General features: G+C 39.2%; 1 protein-coding gene across 7 annotated transcripts in view; it reads right to left on the bottom strand.

Moving 5' to 3' along the window:
* Nucleotides 1-17,771, bottom strand: part of MPPE1 (metallophosphoesterase 1) — a 56,424-nt gene that overhangs the window by 27,539 nt on the left and 11,114 nt on the right. For 3 of the 7 annotated variants that reach the window (XM_045459235.1, XM_045459244.1, XM_045459238.1), the window contains exon 2: nt 8,605-8,689. The exons of the other annotated variants lie outside the window; for them this stretch is intronic. The gene's annotated coding sequence lies outside the window, so the exon portion shown is untranslated. The remainder of the gene's footprint in view (nt 1-8,604; nt 8,690-17,771) is intronic. 7 annotated transcript variants of the gene reach the window in all.

Raw genomic sequence — 17,771 nt, 5'->3', positions numbered from 1 at the left:
AAAGGGAAGATTCAACAGGATGTATACACTGGGAGTCATGTTGGGGGACAATGTAGTGTTCTATCTGCCCTACATGATATTCTACCCTCATTTCAAGAGAAGAGCCAAAGTCCAGAGAGTCCCAGGATATCTGACAGAGCAGACTCCTGACTCGGCTATACACAGTACTGAACTCTATAGACAATCACCAGGAAAATTTTTAAAAAGGCACCAGAACCAAGCTGTGAAGGGCTGGGGGAGGGGGAGGGAGGGAGAGGGGGAGATACAAGTATGCAAACAGCAAAAAAGCAAATCGAACACAAAAGCAGAATGAGAGCTCACTAACAATTTTATAAATGAGAGAATTGTTTGCATGTAAATTACTATTCTCAGTTTATCTGGTTTATCAATCTTGATTTGACACATTGAGTTCTTGCTCAAGATGGCAAAAGAGCTTAAAGGAGCCATTTCCTACCTCAGTTATCCATTTGCAACTTAGATTTGGTTCTTTGACCATTGCGATTTTTTTCTTAAGGTAAACATCCTTTGGGGGATGGAAACATTTTCCCTTCCTGTATTGTAGGTTCTTTAACTGGTTGAATCAAATTGATAAGAACAGATTAACAGGTAAAAACAAACAAATTTCAGGGCGCCTGGCTGGCTCAGTCAGAACATGTGACTCTTGATCCAGAGTCATGGGTTCAGGCCCCACACTAGACATGGAGCCTACTTACACACACACACACACACACACACACACACACACACACACACACACTTTTTACTATTAAATAACAAAAATTCAACTGAGGAAATTTTAAAGATCTAATTGGCTTTATTCATGAATTCACGAATCACCGACAGCCCATCTAGCAAGGAGAGGAGAGCTCCAAAGGGCTACAGAAAGGGAAAGTTTTTAAAGGCAGGAAAAATAAGTCATAAACAGGAAAAAAAATTATTTCAAGTGAGGTCACCTTCATTTGGGGACAAAAGGGTCTTATTAGGTGGGGTACCTCATCTTTCTTTGGGGGCAGAGAGGGCCTATGTGCCACATTACCTTATTGATGCTGACCACAAAATTCCTGACTGCTCAGTTAAGACTACATTTCTGGTGGAGGTTGCAGCCACAATTAGATTAGGTATTAAGCCCTGGTTTGGTGACATGGCCTAGCACAAGTGACTCCATTTTGGGCTTGTGGTTTCTTTTTAACAGTATTTACAAGAGCCCCATAAAAATGTAAGATCCAGGGGCACCTGGGTGGCTCAATCAGTTAAGCATCTGACTCTTGATCTCAGCTCAGGTCTTGATTTCAGAGTCGTCAGTTCAAGCTCCACGTTGGGCTCCATGCTGGGCATGAAGTCTACTCAAAAAAACAAACTAACAAATAAAAAACATACATATATACATATACATATACATATATATGTATATATATGTGTATATATACACATATATATGTATATATATGTATATATATGTGTATATATACACATATATATGTATATATATGTATATATGTATATATATGTGTATATATACATATATATACATATATGTGTATATATACACATATATACATATATACGTGTATATGTATATATATGTATATATGTATATATGCATATGTATATATGTATATATATATGTATATATGTATATATATGTATATGTATATATGTGTATATATATATATGTGTGTGTGTGTGTGTGTATATATATATATATATTCCAAAAGGCAGCCGCAGCCAGCAGCCAGGTTACTGAGGCTGACAAACTAACGAAAGGGGTTGGGGGCCGGGGTTGCAAAGGCAAGGAAGGCCATTCACAGGAAGGCAAGAGGAGATATTTAGAAAACAATGGTTGACCTATTATATACATAAGTTTCTTAGGTAAAAAGGTAATAACTCTCTCCCTGATACAGGCCCCCCTTTCCAATGTAAGTTTAGGCAACTGAGGAGGCAGTAAAGGGCTTTTCCTGAATCTGATCAGTTTTCATTGCCTTTAGCTCAAAACAACAATCCTTAAGCCGAACAGATATTTTGAGGTGGCAAATTCTGCTCCTCTTCAGGGTTCTGTTTTAGGTTATAAAGGTCAAAAACAACAACAACCTGGTCTATCCATTTTTCCTTCCCTCCAAGTAGTGCATGCAATGTGATCTTCATAAATTACAGAGAACAATGGAGAAGGGGAGTTTTCACATGAGACCCCTGCAGCAAGAGGTTAAATGACTGACATGGTTTATAGCATTGCAGTTTACAAATCACCTTCCTACTTCAGCTATCCAATATAATCCTAACTAAATTAGAAACTCCTTGAGGAGAGGGGCTACATTTCATACCTATTCCTATCTAGAATAGCTTATAACAGAATACACAACATGTAACTAATTCCCAGTAAAAATATAGCAATGCCCCCTTATCCATGGAGGGTAGATTCCAAGACCCCCAGTGGATGCTCAAAATGGCAGATAGTTCTGAATTCTACATATACTGGTTTTTCCTGTGCATACATACATACCTATGATAAAGTTTAGTTTATAAATTAGGCACAGTATGAGATTAATAGCAACAACTAATAATAAAATAGAACAATTATAATGTTATACTATAATAAAAGTTATGTGAATGTGGTCTCTCTCTCTCAAAATATCATACTGTACTCATCTTTCTTCTTATAATGATGTGAGATGATAACATGCCTACGTGATAAGATGAAGTGAGTAACGTAGGCATGTGATGCAGAACTAGGCTACTTTTGACCTTCTGATCATACATCAGAAGGAAGATTATCTGCTTCTAAACCATGGTTGACCACAGGTAACCGAAAGCAAAATTCAGATAAGGGGGGCAACTACCATATATTGGATAAATTGAAAACATTAAGATATGTTATTTATTGTCAGAGATTCTAGTTTAGGGAACTTTAATTACTTTTCAGGAAAATTGCTTTTAAGCAGCTTGGTTAGTGCTTTCCCAGGAGGATTATTCTGATTTGTTCTGCCCTGATGTGTTTATTTCAAGTCAGAGTCCAGGGTGCAAATTATTAAGACTAACTCATTAAAACTTCCCTTTCTTTCTTTCTTTCTTTCTTTCTTTCTTTCTTTCTTTCTTTCTTTCTTTCTTTTTTTTTTTAACATGGATCAAGGGCCATTTATCTATTAGGTGCAGTGGACTGAGGAACTAGATAACAAAACCAAAACCCCTGGACAATGCTTGGGAGAAAATTAGTTGACAAGGTATCCCCACAGACCCCAAAATGTAAAGGCAGTGAGGATGAGTCACAGCATAGCTGCAAGATTTGGTGCTATCAGAGTACGTGTGAGCAGAAACAGGGGAACAATAAAACGTCTAATGGACCTAAAGATAGAGAAACCCTGGGGTGCCTGGGTGGCTCAGCCAGTTAGGTGTCATGATCTCATGGTTCATGGGTTTGAGCCCCGAGTCGGGCTCTGTGCTGACAGTTCAGAGCCCTGGAGCCTGCTTCAAATTTTCTCTCTTCCTGTCTCTCTGCCCCTCCCCTGCTCATTCTCTGTCTCTTTGTTTCCCTCTCAAAAATAAATAAACATTAAAAAAAAAAAAAAAAGAGGAAACCTGAAACAGCACTGAGTTTCCCCTATGGAAAGAACATCATCAAAAAATAGGAAGGTCATCCATCCAATAGCAGTAAATGCAAGGAGCCCACGAATAGACCTGAAGGGTTAGAACAATCCTTCCTCCTCCACAGGGATAAAGATAGGACCCTCCATGGGGTGGAAACTCCTAGGATGCAATAAGAATCTTGCAGGACAAGGACAAGAGAAATGTGGAAAAGAGAAAGGACAGAGAAAAGAAGGAAAAGAGAAATTTCAGTAGGCAAGCTTGCATATTTTAACATACTCACGAAAAACAGAAGGCATTGTTAAGTGAACTGGCAAAAGCGCTCCTTTTGGATGCTGAGGAGAAGTAAATTCACGTAAGAACGTGCATTAGAAAAGAATCATGGTTGGGGAGCCTGGGTGGTTTAGTCCGTTAAGTGTCGGACTCTTGATTTAGGCTCAGGTCATGATCTCACCGTTTGTGAGTTCGAGCCCTGCATCAGGCTCTGTGCTGACGTGCGGAGCCTGCTTGGGATTCTCTCTCTCCCCTCTCTCTCTGCTCCTACCCCACTTGTCCTCTCTCTCTCAAAATAAATAAACTTAAAAAAAATTTTTTTTTAAAGAATCATGGTTGAAAACTATCAAAGTTATCGTCAGAAGAAAATTGAGCAAGTTTGAGAGTAACATCCCTACAGACCACAAAAGCACGCCGCAAAGACATGCCCACAAAACACACCCGAGCCAGAGCCTATGATTCCAAAACAAGCTAAAGGCGTCAAGGGAATGAAGGAAGACTAAATCAGGACGAGGGAAACTCAGATATGAAGTAACGACTCAGGAAAGAATTGGAAATAAGAGAAGAAAAATGAAGAAATAGAAACTAAAAGGACCGTGAAAGGAAGTAAACAATGATCTTAAAATCAAAGAGAAATGGGGCGCCTGGGTGGCGCAGTCGGTTGAGTGTCCGACTTCAGTCGGGTCACAATCTCGCGGTCCGTGAGTTCGAGCCCAGCGTCGGGCTCTGGGCTGATGGCTCAGAGCCTGGAGCCTGTTTCTGATTCTGTGTCTCCCTCTCTCTCTGCCCCTCCCCCGTTCATGCTCTGTCTCTCTCTGTCCCAAAAAAAAATAAACGTTGAAAAAAAAAATTAAAAAAAAAAAATCAAAGAGAAATGGAGGAAAGGTAAAATGAGCTTCAAAGAATATGACAAATATGGAGGATAGGCAAGAATATCTTACAGATAACAGGAGCCCCTAAAGATGAAAAGTAATAGCAGAGAACAATTCTAAAACCTGTAATTCAAGAAGGTTTTTCTGAAATAAAAAATGCACATATTCGAAGCATATTGAAAGCACTCCCTATGTACCTGAGAATATTAATTCAGAATGTTCAGCATTAAGACACATTCCAGTAAGATGATGAGATTTTTAAAGAAAAATGCTAAGAAAATATATTTGGGCATCTAGGCAAAAAGTGATTTATGAGGGGAAAATATTGATATTGTAGGAACTAGGGCAGGCCACCTCAAGATGGGCTACTTTGGCACGAAGATTATTGTGAGTCGAAAAAGCAATCAAAACCCAGCAGATACATTAAAAAAAGCTCTTTACTTCCCCCACAAGTGCCTAAAAAGAATTCGAGGACCTGTTCTGGGAAGGGAGCTATCACCACAGATCACCACATTATACTACCAGGTGTGGTTGACAAGAAGGAGCCTAGCAAGGCCTGTTGACCAAAGTCCTCTATGTCCCATGTGTCCGAGTGGCTCAGCAAACATTTGTTTACCAAGCATTTACTCTTTTACATTATTCCTGAGGATTGTATGTCTTCCCCTGAAGTCCCGGACCCCTACCCCCTTGAGGGACACATGCACGCCTCATTCTGATTGTCTTTGGAATCTCAGTGTTTCTGCGGATTCCCCGTTAAGTACACTGTTACATTTGATTCTCCCCTGTGGATCTGTCCCATGTCAATTTGATTCTTAGTCCAGCTAGAAAGACCTTGAAGGGAACAGGAGTTCTTGCTCCCTGACAAGATTATCGTCCGACTTTGACAGGAGAAAACAGAGTATACCTACTCTGATTTCATGAGGAAAGAAAATGTGACCAAGGATTTTTATACGCAGCAAAATGGAATTTCAAGTGTTAGAGTCATAGACAACTGTTATCAACATGCAAGAATTCAGAGAATTGAGTTCCCATGATTTCTTCCAGAAAACAAGCTTTGGACAATTGAAGGGACGAGGGAGAGACATTGATGTAAAAGCATTGATGGTGAACATCGGAGATACAGTTCCTTTTGAACTCAGACCAAGTTCTGGTTAAAAGAGAGAGTATGGTATGTAATAGCTATGCACCCTGACAAAATAGATGTAGAACAACTTTTTTTTAATAGAAGAATGGAAAGCACAATGCAAAAACAAATTGCTGTTTTCAGTAAGCATATTGCTAACAATGGTACTTATGGTGTTGCTCTAACACTTTTGCATATATAACAGGGGATAAGGCAACTTAATAACTGTGGGATATTCTAATCTATTAGGCCCTGTGCCCCTGACACCAGGACTCTTGGTGTGGAAGAAAGGAGATACAGACAGGGGTATGCTGAAGCCATGTGCACTGTTCCAAAATCCACAAGCAGTGACATCACACTGGTAACATCACTTGGAATCAGCCATGCTGGGGGTGTGTACCCCACTGTTGGGGAGGAAGAATATCCTGCCCCCTTCAAGGTCTCTCTAGCTGGACTAAGAATCAAATTGACATGAGACAGGTTAACAGAAGAAAGTCAAACTTAATGTCGTATGTCCCGGGAATCCACACAGACATGGAAATTCCAAATGAGGTATATATGTCATCCTGAACTAAGAAGAAAGTGGTAAGGGTCTGGGACTTCAGAGGGAAGGCATGCAATTCATATACCTTTGCCTCACCATCCACGTGGGCCACTCAGATAAAGTTTATCTCTGGTAAAAATTCTTATTCTTGGAAAGAGCCCCAATGGAGATTCTTCTACATAGTTAAGGGAGGGGCAAAAGTTTCTCTTGAGCCCACAGGGTCTCCATCACCTTCAGCCCAAGATAGTCCACAGGCGAAAGGGATACATTTGGGGGAACCTGCCCCCAACCTCTTCACTATGGAAACTTGTGAAGGAGACCAGAACATGCCACTTTGGCATAATGATTATTTTTACCTTGAAGGCACTGAGAAACAACAAACACGGCAAGAGTCTACACCACCACACCCCGTCTGACTAAAAGCAGGGCATACCTTTCGCTTCCATTCATAATGGAAATTTCCATTTTTAAAGATGTCCCCTTCTCCTGTACTGGAAGACAAGTCACCTGAGACTGCCTAACAAAACTTACTAGTATATACTTCTCCTAGTCACCTTCCCACAATTTACCAAATCCCCAGTTTGCTTTGTCTAGCGTCTACCCCACAATTATCATCCTTTTTTAAAATGACATACAAGCCCCAGGCCTAACTGCCTCTCTGAGTTTTTACTTCTTTTCTGAGAAGGCGCTGTGTGCCTGCAAAATAAACTTTTTTCCTGTTACTCTGTCTCATAGCTTTAATTCACAGGCCCCACTCACCGAACCTCAGAGAATAGAGGAAAAGATGATTGTTTTTTGGTTTTTTGGTTTTTGGTTTTTTTGTTTTGTTTTTGTTTTTGTTTTTTTTTACTCCGCTAGAGTTTTGACTATCACAAAGGACAGGTGGGACACCTCAATCATTTTAGAGGTTGTAGCTGAGAACTCAGGATGTCTGACAAAGCTTGCAAAAAGTAAAAATTCATACCAAGTCAGCCTCACAGATTTCTGATCAAATGAGGACAGCAAGAGCCCCTCTTTATCTATATTTGGATTAGCAGGAGGAAACACTTGGAAGAACCAGTTCTTTGGGTATTACTCTTGGGTGACTCTTGGTTTTGAGAACTCTTTGGTTGTTGATCCTTGCTCTCCCAAGGACAGCCATTGCTTTCCTTATTGTCCATTTTGTGTCAGGCTGTCAGACCTGCATCTGCAAACAGCCAACCTTCAGGTTGGGGAACCCCAAGAACTTGTAGTTGACCACACAGAGATGTGGGCTGCACTCCACTGTTGCTGATATCCTACTGACTATTGCCAGAGATCAGGAAGCTCACTTAAGTCTTTCTTTCTTTCTTTTTTAATTTTTTAAAATGTTTATTTATTTTTGAGAAAGACAGAGCGTGAGCAGGGGAGGGGCAGAGAGAGAGGGAGACACAGAATCCGAAGCAGTCTCCAGGCTCCGAGCTGTCAGCACGAGCCCGATGTGGGGCTCAAACCCATGAACCCCACGTGAGATCATGACCTGAGCCGAAGTCGGAAACGTAACCAACTGAGCCACCCAAGCGCCCCAAGTCTTTCTTTCTTCTGGCTGCCTTTGGGAGTAGCTCTAGATCATGGTAGCTGCGTCTTTTGCACCCGCTTTGGAAAGCCTCTTGGGTCCCTGGTTAAGCTATAAAAAGGCATAATTATTGACTTTGGTTTTGAGTCATATTTGTAATTGGTATACCTTTGGAAAGAAACAAAGTGGGAGGGTCGATACTGCCAGGAAAATTCAACGTTTGTCTTCACCAAACCTGATAATAATATATTTGAAAGGATTTTTTAAGAGTCTGTGGTCAGAAGTTGCCCAATTGGAGGCCAGCATTCACGGCCCAAGAGGAGCTGTTTTTAAGGCCTCCTCACCTATGAATAACTGGGCTAAAATGGAACTATGTACTCAGAGGAAAAGAAAACAAACTCTAGCCTTTGTGGAATGACTTAAAAACATCCCAAAGGCACATAGGTATAAATCTGGAATTTGGGAATCCTCAGATTTTCATCTTAGTCGGAAATCTTTCTGAAATAAAGAAACAAATTCAAAACGATGTAGTTGGATGAGAGTCACCCCCTTGCTATTATCATTGAGGTGACCGAATTCTTTGAGGAATTAAAAACAACTGACCCCATCTTACTAATCGAATCTTTACAAAGACGGAAAGTGACACCCTAGAAGTAATTCAAAGCCCAGACATCCTTCTTACCAATTCCCACATCTCCCTTGTTCATCTGAAGACTCTTGCAGATACTGTGAAAGGTCAGGACATTGGAAATGGAACTGTTCTGCACCTAAGAAAAAAACAAAAGGGGGGAACTTTCTAAGTAACAGTTGCCCCAAACCTCTGATGATAGGAACTGTTGTTTCAAGAAGCCAAGAAACCTCTCTGAAATGGAAACTTCCAAGGAGGTTACTGTTGGTCCCTCAACTGAAGGGCTCCTTACTCTAACTTCCCAAAAATGAACTAGATATTTTATCCACTCAGATGAGCTTTTAAAATCCTCAATCTGTTGGTGTTTCCAAAAGAGCTCTTGCCTAAAATTCAGTCCACAGCCTCTATCATTACATATCAGGGCAAATGAAAGTCTTCCCCCCAAATATTGGTAGGCTTCATTGAGCAGGTAGCCTAAACCTGTTCCACCTGCCAGAAACACAGTTTGGATCCAGCCATTTTAGATAAACCTGTGGGGTTTGAATGCTATGTTGGCCTGACTCACGGCTAAAATTTTAGGATGCAAGCTTTAAGATTCTTGTGTCTGTCTGCATGTTTGTGTCTATGTATGTACGATGCGTGTACGTGGCATTTTCTCCCTCCAGAAGGTATTGCCAGAATTAATCTAAAATCCCATATAAGAGATCTATTTTAATTGGCTTAGAAAAACACAAGCACTTACACCAATTAGATATTGCTAAAACTTTCAGAAAAATTGGAACTAATCCAAGTACCTTTTAAGTTCACGTGAACTGGAATCATCTTTGGAAAATGGGGCTAATTTAATTTTACTGGTTTAATAAAAACAGGCATGTCTTCAGAGTCGTCAGCATTTAGGATAATGGAGGCATGTGTTTATATTCTACTTGGGTTTACTACTCAAATAAGCTTAAGTTATTTCTACTAGATATTTAAGATTGTTGAATTCATGAAACAAGGAGGCCATCACACTGAAGTGACTCTAATGCTCTTGGCAGCTCACCTAAGCAAACTAAAACCAAGGTCTATAAATAGCTCAAGGTTGTGAATTTGAAACCTAAGGACAACCAAGCACCAACAGCCAACTAGACTTTACGCTGTAAACAATCAGTGATTTTCTGACTTGGTTTCCACACCTTCTCTGAGTCTTTCCCCAGGCTCCTGTCCATAGAGTGCCTTCTAACCCCTTCCAGTTTGATGCTGCCCCATCTGAATAGACTTTTGCTCAAATAAACTCTTTTTTTTTGTTGAGGTGGAGTCATCACACAACATTACAGTAGGTTCAGGTGTACAACACAGTGATTCAACAACTCTATATACATTATGCTATACCCACTGCGAGTGGAGCTGCCATCTTTCGCCAGACAACATATTACACTACCATTGGCTATATTCCCTGTGCTGTACCTTTCATTCCCATTACTTATTCATTCCATACCTGGAAGCCAGTACCTCCCACACCCCTTCAACCATGCTACCCCTGCTCCACCCCCTTCCCTCTGGCAACCATCAGTTTGTTCTCTGTATTTACGGATCTGTTTCTGGGTTTTTTGTTTGTTTGTTTTCTAGATTCCACATATAAGTGAAATCATATGGTATCTGTCTTTCTCTGTCTGACTTCTTTCACTTAGCGTAATATCCCCTGGGTCTATCCATGTCGTTGCAAATGGCAAGATCTCATTCTTTTTTTTCACAGCTGAATAATATTCCATCGTAAATATATGCCACATCTACTTTATCCATTCATCTATTGATGGACACAGGTTGCTTCCATATCAAATAAACTCTTAAAATTTTTAATATGCCTCACTTCATCCTTTAACAAGATCATAAAATTACAATTTATCCTAAGAATAAAAAATAGAGCAAATTAATTGTCTGATGTATGTCAAACACAGCAATTTAAAAAAAAAAAAGGAAGTCATATGTTTAAATTTTTGGTTCTTTACTTCTGTGACTTTTTTTTTTAATATATGAAATTTATTGACAAATTGGTTTCCATACAACACCCAGTGCTCATCCTCTTCAATACCCATCACCTCCCCTCCCCTCCCTCCCACCCCCCATCAACCTTCAGTTTGTTCTCAGTTTTTAAGAGTCTCCTTATGCTTTGGCTCTCTCCCAGTCTAACCTCTTTTTTTTTTTTTTTTTTTTTTTTACTTCTGTGATTTTGATACTTGCCAAACAAGCATATGTTACACAATTTGTCAACAACACCAAAATTACTTAAGATGATGGCTAGCTTACTAATGTCTCATACGATTTTCATGAGCAGTCCAAAAATAATCATTAGGAACATATGAATTAAATAGATGTAAGTGGTATAAAAGTTTATAAATGAATCCTTCAACAATACTTCCGTTTTATAATATGTCTGCTTGAAAATAATTTCCAAAATCTTTCTGGTAACTTAAAACCTTAGAGTTATACTAGGTTAAGTTAAATGATAGATATTTGTTGAGTATTTGGATCATTTCTAAATAAGATAAAATGTGGAAATATTATTCTTTTCCTAATTCATTTTATTCATTTATTTATCTATTTGTTTAGTATGTTTACATTCTGGTTTTTTTAATTTTTTTAATTTACATCCAAATTAGTTAGCATATAGAGTAACAATGATTTCAGGGGTAGATTCCTTGATGCCCCTTACCCATTTAGCCCATCCTCCCTCCTACACCCGCTCCTGTAACCCTCTGTTTGTTCTCCATATTTATGAGTCTCTTATGTTTTGTTCCCCTCCCTGTTTTTACATTATTTTTGCTTCCCTTCCCTTATGTTCATCTGTTCTGGGTCTGTTCTGGGTCTTGAAGTCCTCATATGAATGAAGTCATATGATATTTGTCTTTCTCTGACTAATTTCTCTTAGCATGATACCCTCTAGTTCTATCCACGTAGTCGCAAATGGCAAGATTTCATTCTTTTTGATTGCCGAGTAATAGTATATATATATATATATATATATATATATATATATATATACACCACATCTTCTTTATCCATTCATCCATCGATGGACATTTGGGCTCTTTCCATACTTTGGCTATTGTTGATAGCGCTGCTATAAACATTGGGGTGCATGTGTCCCTTAGAAACAGCACACCTGTATCCCTTGGATAAATACCTAGTAGTGCAATTGCTGGGTTGTAGGGTAGTTCTAATTTTAGGTTTTTGAGGAACCTCCATACTGTTTTCCAGAGTGGCTGCACCAGTTTGCATTCCCACGAGCAGTGCAAAAGAGATCCTCTTTCTCCGCATCCTGGCCAACATCTGTTATTGCCTGAGTTGTTAATGCTAGCCATTCTGACAGGTATGAGGTGGTATATCATTGTGGTTTTGATTTGTATTTGCCTGATGATGAGTGATGTGGAGCATTTTTTCATGTGTCGGTTGGCCATCTGGATGTCTTCTTTGGAGAAGTGTCTATTCATGCCTTTTGCCCATTTCTTCACTGGATCATTTGTTTTTTGGGTGTTGAGTTTGATAAGTTCTTTATAGATTTTGGATCCTAACCCTTTATCTGATATGTCGTTTGCAAATATCTTCTCCCATTCTGTTGGTTGCCTTTTAGTTTTGCTGATTATTTCCTTTGGTGTGCAGAAGCTTTTAATTTTGATGAGGTCCCAGTAGTTCATTTTTGCTTTTGTCTCCCTTGTCTCCAGAGACGTGTTGAGTTAGAAGTTGCTGCGGCCAAGGTCAAAGAGGCTTTTGCCTGCTTTCTCCTCGAGGATTTTGATAGCTTCCATACATTTAAGTCTTTTATCCATTTTGAGTTCATTTTTGTGTATGTTGTAAGAAAGTGGTCCAGGTTCATTTTTCCACATGTGGCTGTCCAGTTTTCCCAGAACCACTTGCTGAAGACACTGTCTTTATTTCATTGGATGTTCTTTCCTGCTTTGTCAACAGGGGTTACAAAGTAGACAAAAAGGTCTATCCAAGATTACTAGGGTGATATCTAAAAGACTTAAAGGCAACTTGAAAAGGCTCAGGTCAAAGATCAGGATATCTGAACCTCAACAAAGATAATAATTACAATGAGTTAAAAACCATGAGATACCTTGAAATCCATGAGTTCATATTAATATTGTTTTAAAAAATTAATTTGGGGGGCACCTAGGTGGCTCAGTCAGTTAAGCATGTGAGTCTTGATTTAGGCTCAGGTCATGATCTCCAGGTTTGTGAATTTGAGCCCCACATTGGGCTCCATGCTGACAGAGGAGTCTGCTTAGGATTCTCTCTGTCTCTCTGTCTCTCTGTCTCTCTCTCTCTCTGCCCCTCCCCCATTCAACCTCTTTGAAAGTAAATAAACATTTTTTGAAAATAGATAATAAAATAAGAAACTAATTTTTGAACTGCACCATGAAAATATAATCAACACAGCAAACAAATAAAGAGAAAGAATTAAAATGTACCCAGGCTTTCTTATATGAACTGTACACTGGGTTAGTAAAGAGTTGATCTCGAAATGTTTTATGGAAGTATTCCAAGTGAATAGATGAAAAAGACAGGATATAATTAGATTATGTCTACTTTGTAACTCCTGTTGAATTAATATCACTGAGCAGTGACAAGTTCTAGCATTACACATCAGGCATTAGGTCTCTTCTGCCTGAGGAAAGAACACACCATCTTCTGTTCTTGCCAAGGGGAAGAAGCCGATCAAGCTTCCGATCAAGGTGACAACGTGCATGGCCTACTGAGGAAAGAGGAACATGTTAAACTGGGTGTGAGTGTGCTACCAGCAAAATCCAGGCTGTGGGAAATTCTACAGGACAAACTCTACGGGCCTTCAACAAATAGATTGTAAGGAAAGGAGAGGATGGCAAATGGAGCTTGAAAAAAATTTTTTTTAATCTTTATTCGCTTTTGAGAGAGAGACAGAGACAGAGACAGAGCATGAGCGGGGAGGGGCAGAGAGAGAGGGGGACACAGAATCCGAAGCAGGCTCCAGGCTCTGAGCTGTCAGCACAGAGACCAACGTGGGGCTTGAACCCATGAACCGTGAAATCATGACCTGAGCCAAAGTCAGACGCTCAACCGACTGAGCCACCCAGGTGCCCCGCAAATGGAGCTTTTAAATTAAAAGAAACTATGACGAAAACCAGGGGTCATATATAAGTGTTGAATCACGAAACTGTAAACCTGAAACTAATATTGCACTGTGTTAACTCACTGGAATTTAAATAAACACCAAAAAAAAACCCAAAAAACAAACAAACAAAAAAAAAAACCCCACCTGGGTGGCTTAGTCAGTTAAGCGTCCAACTCTTGGGTTCAGCCCAGGGGATGATCTCACAGTGGTAAGATCTGTGCTGACAGCAAAGAGCCTGCTTGGGATTCTCTCTCTCTCTCTCTCTATCTCTCTCAAAAATAAATAAATAAAAACAAAATAACTTAAAAATAAATTAAAAGAAGCTCAAAAGACCTATAAAAAATGGACAAGACCAAACTACATTGTCTATGTGGGTAGTAAAACTACAAAGACGCATAGGGAAGTGATTATTATGAAAGTCAGGATAATGGTTATTTTGGGGGGCAGAGTGATGTGACTGAGAACAGCAACTGGGTAAGGGGTTCTGGGGTGTCTGGAAAAGTTGCACTTCTTGACCTGAGTGGTGGTTTCAAGAGTGTTTGCTTTATAATAATTCATAGCCCACACATTTGGTCTGTGTGGTTTCCTGTGCCTGGGTTTTATTTTATAATAACTTTTAATTCTAAAATACAGAAAGGAAAACTGTGAAATTGGAGTTAATGTGTTTCGTTAACACTATGAAATGTATCCAATTTATTCATTGGAAACTTGAGTTTTCATAAAAACGTTATTGCTCATAAAAACATTTTTTCTCGCTTTGATCAAATCCCCGAGTGTGCCCAGAGATTGTCAAGAAATCAGTCAAGTATAGACTGAATATTATTCAAGATTAAGTAATTTCAAGAGCAAAAGTGCTCTTTTTGAAATCCTTCCAAATGTATTACAGCAACAATACAAATACATATATAGTTTTTAATATGGGTGTGGAAGCATTTTAATGTTTAATATAATGCAATGGGATTTTTAATTTGAAACAAGCCTGGAGCTTACAAAGTTCTTGAAATGGCCTGGAACGGGTGCCATCCGATGACTTGGAACTGGATGTAACCGGATATGTCGCCATGACTCTACGCAACCTTATGTTTAGTGCAGTAGTTAGGCATTTCAACTGTGGGACTAACCTCCTGGACCTAAGGCCCAACTCTACCGCTCATTAACTGTGTGGTCTTAGACAAGTTCCTTAATCCCTTGTTCTGGATCTGTAAAGTGGGAATGATACCAATATCTACTTCATAATATTGTTGTGAGGATTAAACCCTTTACTAAATATAAAATGTTAGATGGGGCACCTAGGCGGCTCAGTTGGTTAAGCATCCAACTCTTGATTTTGGCCCAGGCCATGATCTCACAGTTCATGAGATGGAGCCCACATTGGGCTCGCTTTCACTCTCTCTCTCTCTCTCTCTCTCTCTCTCTCTCTCAAAGAAAGAAAGAAAGAAAGAAAGAAAGAAAGAAAGAAAGAAAGAAGTTTTTAAAAAGCTTTAAATCTTGGGTTTTACCAATTTGACAATAAATTTCACATATTGGAAGAAAATAAAAAATAAAAAAAAATAAAAATAAAAATAAATCTTGGGTTTTATACGAAAGAGACCTCAGATTGCATTATGACACATAAACTCGCCTTTGATACTGTGTTAATCATTGGCAATCCCTGTGGCAATCCAGAGTAATTGAAACAATTTAATTAGTTTATAGGTCATGTCATAGTTCAGTTACTTTTCATATGTAGACCCAGCCAGTTTCAGAAGAAAAGAGAATGCATTTTCAACTATGGTAAATGAATCAGAAGAAAAATATATTACTAATTCCAGTAAGTAATTACCTTTTTATTTTTTTTAATATTAGCTTCTTATACTGTTTGCTGTTCCTGTCATTTTTCTCTGCCTGTTCCCCCTTTAGTGATGATCTTTCTAGGGATATTCTTGTCCCCAATGTCACCACTAGGAAAAAGACCAGGCTGTAGGAGTATTTTAAATCCTTTATTCACTGCTGTATCCCCAGAAATTAGCACAATGCCTTAAACAGAATTTCATTGGGCCATCTTAAAATAATTCATCTTGAATTAATTATTAAGATGGACTTGGATATTTCACTCAGAAAAAAAAAAAAGCAACTTATCCTGATACAGATTTGAAAATGTCCTTTCTGTACCCAAGCAACTCCAGCTTGGTGGCCCAGGTACTCCAACTCCTGGTGGCCGCCCTCTTCCTAAAAGTCCATGCATCAACTCTGCAAGCACTGCTCAACAGTCATCTTACTGTTTTCTACATGTGAGTTTTGCCTTCCCAAGAAAAATGTATTCTCCTTAAGGATACAAACCATTTCTCATCAACCTCACTCTGGATTACTGGAAAGAGATGATTAAACACCTAAAGCCTAATGGTTAGAGGAGACTTTCTAAAGATTGAATTTTCATTTATATACATGTCTTCATGTAGAAATCAATAAAAGACTTTCAAAAACAAGTGTATGTAATAGAAATATTATTTCAAGATGAAAAGAAAATGTAAGATTTCTGACTTTAAAAAGAGCATGTTAGGGGCGCCTGAGTGGCTCAGTCGGTTGAGCATCTGACTTTGGCTCAGGTCATGATCTCGCTGTCCATGAGTTCAAGCCCCATGTTGGGCTCTGTGCTGACAGCTCGGAGCCTGGAGCCTGTTTCAGATTCTGGGTCTCCCTTTCTCTCTGCCCCTCCCCCACTCTGGCTCTGTCTCTCTCTCTGTGTCAAAAATAAATAAACATTAAAAAAAAGAGATAACAAAAGCAAAAATGAACTACTGGGACCTCATCAAAATTAAAAGCTTCTGCACACCAAAGGAAACAATCAGCAAAACTAAAAGGCAACCGACAGAATGGGAGAAGATATTTGCAAACGACATATCAGATAAAGGGTTAGGATCCAAAATCTATAAAGAACTTATCAAACTCAACACCCAAAAAACAAATGATCCAGTGAAGAAATGGGCAAAAGGCATGAATAGACACTTCTCCAAAGAAGACATCCAGATGGCCAACATGAAAAAATGCTCCACATCACTCATCATCAGGCAAATACAAATCAAAACTACAATGATATACCACCTCATACCTGTCAGAATGGCTAGCATTAACAACACAGGCAATAACAGATGTTGGCCAGGATGCGGAGAAAGAGGATCTCTTTTGTACTGCTCATGGGAATGCAAACTGGTGCAGCCACTCTGGAAAACAGTATGGAGTTTCCTCAAAAAAACGAAAAATAGAACTACCCAACGACCGAGCAATTGCACTACTAGGCATTTATCCAAGGGATACAGGTGTGCTGTTTCTAAGGGACACATGCACCCCATGTCTATAGCAGCACTATCAACAATTGCCAAAGTATGCAAAGGAGCCCAAATGTCCATCGATGGATGAAAGGATACAGAAGATGTGGTATATATATATATATATATATATATATATATATATACACACACACACACACACACACACACACACACACACAATGGAGTATTACACGGAAATCAAAAAGAATGAAATCTTGCCATTTGCAACTACATGGATGGAACTGGAGGGTATTATGCTAAGTGAAACTAGTGAGTCAGAGAAAGACAAATATCATATGACTTCATTCATATGAGGACTTTAAAAGACAAAACAGATGAACATAAGGAAAGGGAAACAAAAATGATATAAAAACAGGGAAGGGGACAAAACATAAGAGACTCATAAATATGGAGAACTGAGGGTTATGGGAGGGGTTGTGGGAGGGGGAATGGGTATGGGGTATGGGGCACTAAGAAATCTACTCCTGGGGGCGCCTGAGTGGCTCAGTTGGTTAAGCGTCTGATTTCGGCTCAGGTCATGATCTCATGGTCAGTGAGTTCAAGCCCTGCGTCAGGCTCTGTGCTGACAGCTCAGAGCCTGGAGCCTGCTTCAGATTCTGTGTCTCCCTCTCTCTCTGACCTTCGCCTGTTCATGCTCTGTCTCTCTCTGTCTCAAAAATAGATAAAACATTAAAAAAAATTAAAAAAAAAAGAAATCTACTCCTGAAATCATTGTTGCACTATATGCTAATTTGGATGTAAATTTAAAAAAATTAAAATAA

Source organism: Leopardus geoffroyi, chromosome D3 (assembly GCF_018350155.1).
Source record: "Leopardus geoffroyi isolate Oge1 chromosome D3, O.geoffroyi_Oge1_pat1.0, whole genome shotgun sequence".
Taxonomy (NCBI): Eukaryota; Metazoa; Chordata; class Mammalia; order Carnivora; family Felidae; genus Leopardus; species Leopardus geoffroyi.
Note: the sequence above shows the minus strand (reverse complement) of the source record. Positions and strands in the feature narration are given on the sequence as shown.